We start from the raw sequence: 12,254 nt of genomic DNA, 5'->3' as shown, positions 1-12,254 counted from the left end.
TAAACTTGCTGAGTTTTTCAAGCACTTTCTGTTTTTATTACCATAAATTCACAGTTTGATTGACAGGTCCAAAAGTTTATAAAGGGCCTAGTTGTTTTTGATGTGAGGCTATCAATACAAATGTTTATTTCAATATGGCACTCAGTGTTTGAAAGGAATTAAGTGTAATGAATGGGATTTTTATCAATAAGAGTGTTTTTAATCAAGGTAAGTCTGTCATAGAACTTTGTCTTATTTCATCTTAGCCTGGCTCATTTGGTCTGCACAAGGTGGTTACTGGATGAGTTGGAATGGCTGGTATAAGGGACAAAGGTGGTGAGTGGGGGAGTCATGGGTTGGTACAAATTGCCACAAAGTTGATATAGGGGCTATAAATGACTATGGAAATAAATGGGGAGATCATGTGGGGAGTACATACATGAGTTTGTACTTGGTTAGCACTTCTGCTATGAAGGGCTTTGAGGATAATTAAGAGGTCATGGTTTGGCACAAATTGGCATTAAGTTGACATGGGGACAGTATGGGGCAATTGATGGTAGGTAGAGAGACATACGCTAGCATGAAGTCAATAACTCTGTCAACCTTTAACCTTGTTTGACAAAAAAACCTTTAGCATAGGATAGGAAAGTCCAAATGGTTTCACTCACTACTCTCTCCATATCTTTATTATCTGTTCACTTTGAGAATAGCAGACTAGTAAAATGTTTTCTCTTGAAAATGAATATTGATTTAGAAATTATACCTGGATTTTCAAGGATAATTGGACAACTGACAAAGGACTACTGATTGAAATTCTTTATAATGCCTTGAAGAGATGCTTGTATCTGCAGTATTTTTGTGGGTGGCACAGTGGCAGGGGCGGCACGGTGGCACAGTGGTTAGCACTGCTGCCTCACAGCGCCAGAGACCCGGGTTCAATTCCTGCCTCAGGCAACTGTCTGTGTGGAGTTTGCACATTCTCCCCGTGTCTGTGTGGATTTCCTCCTACAGTCCAAAAATGTGCAGGTTAGGTGAATTGGCCATGCTAAATTGCCCGTGGTGTTAGGTGAAGGGGTAAATGTAGGGGAATGGATCTGGGTGGGTTGCTCTTTGGAGGGGTCGGTGTGGACTTGAAAGGCCTGTTTCCAGGCCCTAATCTAATCTAATCAAACTCTTAACAGCAGAATAGTAATTTATAGGATGGTACTCCCAGATGTGAGAAATGAAACAAGGTTGTGACATGCTCACTTAAATGTAAATGCTCAATCCAGGGATTTCAGTGCTTCTGTTAGATTTTTAAAGTGTTATTTTTCAAAGGAGCTTACTTTGAATGCATAAGGTTTAGGAACATTGGAGTCTCTGGATGAATAAAGGCCAAGGTCTATGGAATTGACATTCTACTGTCCTTAGAATCACCTGATGCAATGATAATGGAACTGTTGAGGAATCATACCGATCAATTTTGATCAATTAGTCAGCAACAGATCTAGCACCAGAAAAATTACGTTGTTGCAGAGCATTGAGATTTATTGACAGAAAATCACTTTTTTTCCCTGTCATGTAAGATCTTGACTGTGGGCAGAATTTTGGTTTCTAGTCAAAGCCAGGAAGGCCTGAAAGTTGGCTCTGAAGATGTGTTGTGAGCTGTTCCTGTTTCTAGGTCATTTTTATTCCAGACAGGAATGGGACGTGCTAGGATGAAAACTGTCAGGAGCAAGAAAAAGGTGGCCATTTAAAAAGCTCATTGAGGTAACTCAGTAGTGACTGACTGGAATTTTCCAATCAGCCTCCATTTCCCACCACAATTCCCTAACAATTGGAAATGAAACATGTCAAGGTATGGAGGCCACCTTCCAATGCCAGAATAGAGTGGATCAGGGCTCCATGCTGCTAGAGACATCCTCATACTACACTCATCATGGTCAAGGGCCAGAGCTATGGCAGATAGCCATCCAATCCATGAAGCACCTCCACATTGATGTCCTGCTAAGAGTGGCCTGTTTTAATGAATGTTTTTTAACCTTTTCTCCATAGTGTACTTCCACCATGCGGCACTGCTCTCTCTGTATCTTGTATGCATTGGCAGCTTCTGTCTTGCGTAGTGTGTTGTTAGAAAGCCTTCTGTTGGCTATCGAACCATGGGATCCCTTTTTCCACCTTTAACTGGAATGAAAACATCTTCCCTGATTCCACATTGGTCATCCCTACAAATTTTGCACTGGGATTATGTCACGAATGTAGTATGGGATCAGGATCTGGCATTTCACTTATCGTTGGAGTCTTATTCTGAAACAAATATCCAGCACTTTGTGTCTGGCCTTAAATTACTCATACACTGTATTCTACGATTTTTGGAGGCAAGATGGTGTTTATAAATGGCAACACAGTTCTGGCAGTGATGGTGCGGGCTCCAGAATATGGCTGGCCCTGGGGTACCTGGTGGCGGAGGCGGTAGCATTCTGGCTGTGGTGGCGTGCAGGGACTCAGGTCACCTGAGTGTTTGCAGACTGAGGGATGGACTTTGTGGCTATAATTTTCTGGACTTGAGGACTCATGGCAGAGACAGGAAGTGAACTGAATGTTTCCTTCTCTTGCGGCTGTCTCTTTTATTTCTGTTCCTGTTTTTAAACCTGTCTTTTGTATGCTAAAGTGGCAGTAGAGAATGGTGACTTTGTACACTTTTGTACACTATATTCCTGTACTCGAGTCCATGTGACAATAAATCTAAATCTATCCAACTTGCATTTGAATGACTTACCTGGATAGTAAATCACAATAATTCCTGGTCAGGGTAGTGAGAAAGTTGTCATAAATACAGACATTTTAATCTGCATATCCTTGGGAATGGGTTAAACAACGGATTAATTCTCATCCCTTCACCACTATGGCTTGAATTCAGCCCAACTGGCAATATTTTTCAAGCTGGGAAGGCACTATAAAAAGATGAATTTCAAAATTCAAAACCAAAATCCCATTCCTCATGTCAAAGCCTAAATTATGTAGTAGCACCCTTACCTCTAAGTTATGATTGCTTTTGGTTCAAACACATCCAGTGACTTGAGTATGTAATTTCAGTTAAACTCGACTATGGCACTGAGGGAAGGCTGAAGAAGTTGTCATGATCAATATTTATCTTTCAAAACAACAGCATTATGATAGACCAATTCATCTATTATCTCATTGTTGTTTTAGGGATCTTATTGTGTGAGAAATAAATGCTGTTTTCCTACTTTACAACAACAATTACGCCTCAAAAATATTTTATTGTCGATAAACATTGAAACATCTTGAAGATGTGAAAGGAACTATATGAATGCAAAACTGTTCTCTCTTGCAGAGATTTCTTGCATAAGGTACTTGAGAAGGACAATGGATATATATGAAGTAAAATTGTGATAATTCAGATAACTGAGGAAACACTCTCATTACTTTAGGAATTTTAAAATCAGGAGACACACATCCAGATAAAATCCAATCACTCGGTCTCTCCTGTTTTGGTGATTATGTCTTCTGTCAACCGTTGTCATATGTATTACCATCAGTTTAATTGACTTCCTATACACCTTGATTTACCTGTTACATTTGATGAGTTTGCACAGAATATTATAATCACAGAGTACACCCGACTAGCATCTCGAAATTCATACCCTGTCTGAAACTACATCCAAGCTTTTTCTAATATTGAAACAAATGGCAGGAAGTAAAAAGTTGAAACCAATGTGTTGCTAGCTTTCACAATCTGTTTTAATGACATTATTGGAAAAGGACTGCATGAAAAGAATTTTTTTTATTTTCATGTTGTTGTTGTTGTAAAGTTATGTTTTGAATGAATTTCCCACAGTTCCAAAATGAAAGAAAATCTCAAAGTAACATCACAACACTAAGAGGGCCAATGAGAGTATGTTGTCAGATAAACTATTTAAGTTAACTCATGATATCTTCATTTAGTGCAAGAGGAAATATTGAAGGACTGGATGAGTTCATAGTTGATAATGAGGGTAGCTGACTATACTTAAAGTTGATAAGTCACCTGGACCAGATGGAATGGACCCAAGGATGCTGAGGAGAATAAGGATGGAAATTGTGGAGGGATTACCTATAGTGTTTCAATCCTCCTTATAGCCAGGCCTGACCTCATCTCCATCTAGTTTATATCAGCAGTTGTCATTCAAACTGTGATAGCACGTTAATATTTTTGATTCTTGTCATGGGTTTCCATAGACCAGTGAAATCCCATTAACTTCTGACATTGTAGCACCCTTTCTCTAGCTTCAGTGGCTTCAGCACTGTGACTTGAAATGTTGTAATAAAATTACAGTGTTAGATTTGCTTTATATTGAAACATGCCTTATATTAAAATGTCAATGGACTGAAAAGTTTCAAATCTTCTTGGTGAATGAAAACTGTAACAATAAACCTGACAACTAAAGGCTGAACTATTTTACCTTGGTGGTGGGAAAGCTTTTAGAAAAGGTAAGTCAGAGCAAAATTAATAGTTTCTTGGTCAGGTGTGGATCAATTAAGAAAAGCCAGCATAGATTTTATAAAGACCAATCTGTTTAACTAATTTGATTGAAGTTTTTGCTGAAGTAACAGAGAGTTGACATGGTTTATGTAGATTTCCAAATAGCATTTAATTGATCATCGCATAATCAAGTTGATGGCCATGACATGAAGGAGATTGTGGGGTCATGGATACAAAATAGGCTGATTGACTGGAAAGAGAGTGTTTATTGTTTGGACTGGAGAACATTGTCCTGGGGTAACCTAGGAGTAGGTATTACTTTTTTTATATAAAAATGATTCAGATTTTGATGTACAGGTCACAGTTTCAAAATTTATGGAGGACACAAAACCCGGGGAAAATTCTCTATTTTACCTATCCTGCAAACATGAGAAAACTTACCAGTTCTGTGCATTTATGTTTATGCACTATAATGTGGCTAATGTGTCAAATTGGCAAACATGTCAGCACATCTCGCTCTGGGTTTTTGATTGAAACTGCTGGAAGAGGCTGAAAAGTTAAGTGCTTTCTTAATTTTATCTTAATCCCCTGTGCTGGAGAAAATATATACAGTTTTTCATTATATGCTAGTAATTCAGAACTGGCTGATCCAAATTTCAAACCTCTGAATCCTTACTAAAATCCAAACCCTCATCATGTATTATGATTTTCAGTTAGATACTGTTATTCACTATCTTATGTATATTACGATGGAATGTAAGAATTGGAGATGTACTAGACACATCTTATTATTCCTAATAAAATTTAATACTGACCGCTTGAAGCTGTTTGGCTGTAGACAGGTTTGTAAAAAAAATCCATACTGACCTCATCTCCATCCAGTTTATATCGGCAGTTGTCACTCAAACTGTGATATCACGTTAACATTTCTGATTCCTATCATAGGTTTCCATAGCACAGCGAAATCCTGTTAACTTCTGACATTGTCACCTCTATAGCACCCTTCCTCCAGCTTATGAACAGTGACTGAACACTTCAGTACTGTGACTTGAATTGTTGTAATAAAATTACAGTGTTAGATTTACTTTATATTAAAGCATGCCTGGGCAAAACTGACAATTAAAACATTGCGGTGTCTGTTAATGTTAGAAGTGCATTAAATGATTTGTTTTCAGATGTGAGAAATGAAGATTACTGATTAAACAACAAAAATATGTTGTTTCTTTCTTTGCTTACAAATCTGTCTTATATTTCGAAAATCAGAATTTGTTACAATTTCTTTGAGGTTCAGTAGATGTGTAAAAGAAAAACAAAGCAATCATACGTATTGGTTTACTTAAAGATGCATCAATGAAACAGAACTTTATAACAAAACTACCACTGCAATAAAAATTTTCCACAAATCCCCATAAACAACAATAATGATAATGAGATAATGTTTTTGTGATGTTGTTTGAAGGATAAATATTGGCCATCTCACTGGGGATAACTCCACCGTTGGTCTTTAAATTAGTGCAATGGGATCTCTTACATATTTATGAACAGTCAATTCAACAGTTAGTTCAACATTTAATATGATAACCAGTGTCTTGGACAGTGCAACAGTTGAGGCAGGAGGAGCAGAAAATCTCTTTACTGCCAAAGCGTTCCTGCAGTCTGTACATTGTCTGATCCCATGTTCCTCACCCCCTTCCCCTCAGGCCAAGCCACTGACAGCAGAGCAACCCACGTTAATATGATTTTTGTTATTGTGAGCTGCCTTTGGTGAGCTGCTGAAAGACATTACTAAATGAAGCAGGATGTCCAATTTTGGGTGTGACTCAGGCCTGTAGTCCTGTTACCTTTTTTTGTCTCCTGCTTTCTATTTATATGTTTGTCCTGGATGGGGTTCCTGGGGTTCGTGGTGATGTCATTTCTTGTTCCTGCATGAACAGGAAATGACATCACCACAAATCCCAGGAACCCCATCCAGGACTAACATATAAACAGAAAGCAGGAGATAACAGCTTTGCTTACTTGGAGGTCGCCACCGATGATGTTACCTAGCCAGGTAATGAAACGTCTGGATATCAAACCTACAGCTTAGTGAGCAAACCTACACCCTAAACCTCAACCTGAGTCACAAACCTTGCAAAAATCAATGAGAATAAAATGTTAGGAACTTCAAATTTTTTTTTTCATTCAGAGTGGTGCCCCAGTACAACCAGCATTTAATGCTTATTCATAGCTGCTCTTGAAAAATGGTAGTGAGTTGCCATCTTGAATTGCAGTAGTCTAGGTGGTGAAGGTACTTTTACAGGGATGTGAGGGAGGAAGTTACAGGATTTTGGCCCAATGATGTTATATTTCCAAGTCAAGATGAGAATGTACTTTGGCATGAAACTTAATGGTGGCTATGTGCCATTGGCCTGCAGCCTTTGTCCTTCTAGGTGGTGAAGGTTGTGAGTTTGGGAGTTGTTGAAGCAGTTTTAGTGAGTTAGAATTGAACATCTTGTAGACGGAACACTTTGCAGACATGGTAAGAGGAAATGAACTGTTAAAACAGTGAATGGGCTTCCAATCAAATGGGCTATTATAGGTTGGTGTTGGGCTTCCTAACTTTTTTAGGAGCTGCACTGATCCAGGCAAGAGAAGTCTATTCTATCATTTTACAGCCTGATGCCTCATGGATAGTAAATTGACTTTGGAAAGTCAGCATACAGAGCTCATGTAGAATATCTGACTCATTGACCTGCTTGAGTAACTAGTCGAGATTAGAGTGGTGCTGGAAAAGCACAGCAGGTCAGGCAGCTTCTGAGGAGCATGAGAATTGACGTTTCGGGCAAAAGCCATTCATCAGGAATGTGCTTTTCCAGCACCATCCTAATCTCGACTCTGATCTCCACCATCTGCAGTCCTCACTTTCATCTGCTTGAGTAACAACACTATTTATATAACTGGTCCATTCATGTTTCTGGTCATTAGCCACCTCCTCAAATTTGCTTGTGAAGGATTTGATGATGATGATGATGATGATGATGCCATTGGATATTAAGGGAAGTTGCTTGCATTCTGTCTAGTTGAGTAGGATAATTGTCTGCCATTTGTGTGATGAGACGATTACCTAATTCATATTTATCAGGCAAAGTCTTGTGGCGTGGACTCATTCATTTTCTGATGAATTGCAAATGGAGATGAATATAGTCAGTTCTGCTATACGTGGTAGTTCCGTTCTCGTGAAATCCCATGTAATAAGAAAATCCCATAATAGCAGCAACATTTAAACTAAGGGGCCGGAATCACATTATAATCAATACACGCTTTAAAAGTTTACACTATAGAAACAGTGACCCAAAGTTGTTAATTGCGTTATAGCTAATTTGCATTAACGAAAGTGCGTTATTGCAGAACGACTTGTACTCTGCAATCATCAGCCGATGAAGCAACTAAAGATGGTTTGGCCTAGAACACTGCCCTTGGGAAATCCTGCAGCCAACTCCTGGGTCTAAGATGAGTGAACTCCAATAGTCATAAGTAGCCTGCTTTATGCTCATAGCATGTGCTGTCTCTATCTGCCTTCAGTTTTACTCAAGCTCCTCAGTATCACATTCAGTTAATCCATATTTCAATGAGAAGTGCAGACACTCACACTTCTGGATTTCAAGTCCTCTGTTCTTCATAACTGTTTTTTTTGTTAGCGCTATTGATAACATCTTATAACACTTAAAATTAACGTGCTTGATCGGCTGACAGTTCCCAGATTGGAATTTTAAAAGCAGTCGAGGAGAAAGTGAGGTCTGCAGATGCTGGAGATCAAAGTTGAAACTTTATTGCTGGAACAGCACAGCAGGTCAGGCAGCATCCAGGGAACAGGAGATTCGACGTTTCGGGCACAGGCCCTTCTTCAGGAATGAGCAGAGAGTGTTCAGCAGGAGAAGATAAAAGGTAGGGAGGAGGGACTTGGAGGAGGGGAGTTGGAAATGTGATAGGTGGAAAGAGGTCAAGGTGAGGGTGATAGGTCGGAGTAGGATGGAGGCGGAGAGGTCAAGAAGAAGACTGCAGGTCAGGAAGGCGGTGCCGGGCTGGAGGGATCCGGCTGAGACAAGGTGGGGGGAGGATTAACCGCTACCTGAACTCCCACACTCCTCCCACCCACTCCAACCTCTCACCCTCGGAACGCGCAGCCCTCCACTCCCTCCGTTCCAACCCCAACCTCACCATCAAACCAGCTGACAAGGGAGGCGCAGTAGTAGTTTGGCGCATTGACCTTTACACCGCTGAGGCCAAACGCCAGCTCGCAGATACCTCCTCCTACCGTCCCCTTGACCATGACCCCACCCCCCACCACCAAACCATCATCTCCCAGACCGTCCATAACCTCATCACCTCAGGGGACCTCCCATCCACCGCCTCCAACCTCATAGTCCCACAACCCCGCACCGCCCGTTTCTACCTCCTGCCCAAAATCCACAAACCTGACTGCCCCGGACGACCCATCGTCTCAGCCTGCTCCTGCCCAACCGAACTCATCTCGGCATACCTCGACACGGTCCTGTCCCCATTAGTCCAAGAACTCCCCACCTACGTTCGTGACACCACCCACGCCCTCCACCTCCTCCAGGATTTCCGCTTCCCCGGTCCCCAACGCCTCATCTTCACCATGGACATCCAGTCCCTGTACACCTCCATTCCCCATCACGAAGGACTCAAAGCACTCCGCTTCTTCCTTTCCCGCCGTACCACCCAGTACCCTTCCACCGACACCCTCCTTCGACTGACCGAACTGGTCCTCACCCTGAACAACTTTTCTTTCCAATCTTCCCACTTTCTCCAAACAAAAGGAGTAGCCATGGGCACCCGCATGGGCCCCAGCTATGCCTGCCTCTTCGTAGGGTATGTGGAACAATCCATCTTCCGCAACTACACTGGCCCCACCCCCCATCTTTTTCTTCGCTACATTGATGACTGTATCGGCGCTACCTCGTGCTCCCACGAGGAGGTTGAACAGTTCATCCACTACACGAACACCTTCCACCCCGACCTCAAATTCACCTGGACAGTCTCGGACTCCTCCCTCCCCTTCCTAGACCTTTCTGTTTCTATCTCAGGCGACCGAATCAACACGGACATCTACTACAAACCTACCGACTCCCACAGCTACCTGGACTACACCTCCTCCCATCCTGCCCCCTGTAAAAACGCCATCCCATTCTCCCAATTCCTTCGTCTCCGCCGCATCTGCTCCCAGGAGGACCAGTTCAAAATACGTACAACACAGATGGCCTCCTTCTTCAAGGACCGCAATTTCCCCCCCGACGTGGTCGACGGTGCCCTCCACCGCATCTCCTCCACTTCCCGCTCCTCCGCCCTTGAGCCCCGCCCCTCCAACCGCCACCAGGACAGAACCCCACTGGTCCTCACCTACCACCCCACCAATCTCCATGTACAGCGCATCATCCGCCGTCACTTCCGCCACCTCCAAACAGACCCCAGCACCAAGGATATATTTCCCTCCCCTCCCCTATCAGCTTTCCGTAGAGACCACTCCCTCCGCGACTCCCTTGTCAGATCCACACCCCCCACCGACCCAACCACCACTCCCGGCACCTTCCCTTGCAACCGCAGGAGGTGCAACACTTGCGCCCACACCTCCCCCCTCACTTCTCTCCAAGGCCCCAAGGGAAATTTCCATATCCGCCACAGATTCACCTGCACCTCCACCCACATCATCTACTGCATCCGCTGCAGCCGGTGTGGCCTCCTCTATATTGGGGAGACAGGCCGCCTACTTGCGGAGCGATTCAGAGAGCACCTCTGGGCCACCCGGACGAACCAACCCAACCAACCTGTGGCACAGCATTTCAACTCCCCCTCCCACTCCACCGAGGATATGCAGGTCATTGGACTCATCCACCGCCAAACCACAACAACCCGACGGTCGGAGGAGGAGCGTCTTATCTTCCGACTGGGAACCCTCCAACCGCAGGGGATGAACTTGGACTTCACCAGTTTCTTCATCCCCCCTCCCCCCACCTTGTCTCAGCCGGATCCCTCCAGCCCGGCACCGCCTTCCTGACCTGCAGTCTTCTTCTTGACCTCTCCGCCTCCATCCTACTCCGACCTATCACCCTCACCTTGACCTCTTTCCACCTATCACATTTCCAACTCCCCTCCTCCAAGTCCCTCCTCCCTACCTTTTATCTTCTCCTGCTGAACACTCTCTGCTCATTCCTGAAGAAGGGCCTGTGCCCGAAACGTCGAATCTCCTGTTCCCTGGATGCTGCTGACCTGCTGTGCTGTTCCAGCAATAAAGTTTCAATTTTAAAAGCAGTACACGCCTGGACAATTTCTCACTTTGTTGCCAGAATTGAAGCTATGCTGGGACAGCTTAAGTAGACATGTGGCTCGTTCTGGGGTATGATTAAGTGCCCATAGCCTTCATTGTATCTAGTTTGCTCAGATATGCTTTGATGTTGTGGACTGATTTAAATTGACTGAAGATTATGATGGTTAGGCTCACAGGACCAAGGCTGAGATGGATTATCTGATTGAATATGGTTTCTATACTTGTTTTTTTTTTGGTTTAGTCTTGTTTTTGCACTGACAAGCTAAACCTCTCCTTCATTGAGGCTGGGAACGTCCCTTGAGCTACATCTCCTGTTTGTTGTCCAACAGGATTGGATTCACAATTGGATATAACACCATTGTAAGTCTTTAATGTGATCTGTTTATTGTGGGGTTCCTAATCTTTGTCTATGACGTGATGTTCTGCTGTTATTTTAGCATCAGAGTGTTGGCACCTCATTTTTAAATATGGCCGACACTGCTGCTGGCATCTTCTTCTACGCCTTTTAATAAATTAAGGTTGGTCACTTCGCTTTTTTGGATAATTCGTTCACAGGATATGGATGATGCTAGTCCAATATTTATTGCCTATGTTCAGAGGGCAGTGGAGAGTCTGGAGTAACATGTAAGTAAGGAAAGACTAGCTTTCATGGTCGTCATTAGACCCATTAATTCCAGATTTTTATTGAATCCAAATTCCACCATGGCCATAGTGGGACTCAAACCCATGTCCCCAGAACATTATGTGGGTCACTGCACCACTACACCATCAGCCCACCTCCTCCCACTCAATTGTAATAGCAGTTCATAGTAATAATAGTGAGATTCATGCTAGGCCATGAGGTTACATCATGTAGTTGAATAAAATTCTACTGCTGCTGTTTGCCCACTGCAGTTTTTGGTTACCTAGAGTTGCCAGATCTGTGCTGAATCTATCTTAGTCTGAGAAATGAATACAATGTGTGCATCATGTTCTCCTAGAATACAAAACATTTCTTACCCCTTAATATGTTTGAATGTATCAATAGCCTTGTTGCTAGCTTATCTCATTTTAAAGTCACTTCATTGCTCTAAACATACAATGATGGGAACTGTGAAACTGAGATACACATTAATAAAAATCCAGGAAATAAAATATCCAGCAGCTTCAAAGGTCTGTGACATGAAAATATAGTTTCTTAATTTTTCACCTAAAATTTGTTTTTATCATAGTGTGCCTTCAGGTAATCAAATTCCATCTCATTTTCTGTTGCCCCTTGTGATCAGAGGGCATCTGAGGTCAGATTTAGTGACAACCATTATGAACCAAACATGTAACCTATCATATTACTGGTATGGGATATTCTACAATTTTGTATCACGGCAAGTTCTGTTTACTTTTGTAAAATTCTGAAATTTATCTTTAATGAAAAACAAACAATCTAAGTTATAATCAGATTGAAACAGCGTTCTGTCAGGCACAATAGGCCACACAATAAGGTACTTA

Source organism: Chiloscyllium plagiosum, unplaced genomic scaffold (genome assembly GCF_037043375.1).
Source record: "Chiloscyllium plagiosum isolate Xiang-an unplaced genomic scaffold, Cpla_swu_hap1 HiC_scaffold_10, whole genome shotgun sequence".
In the NCBI taxonomy this organism is placed as follows: Eukaryota; Metazoa; Chordata; class Chondrichthyes; order Orectolobiformes; family Hemiscylliidae; genus Chiloscyllium; species Chiloscyllium plagiosum.
Note: the sequence above shows the minus strand (reverse complement) of the source record.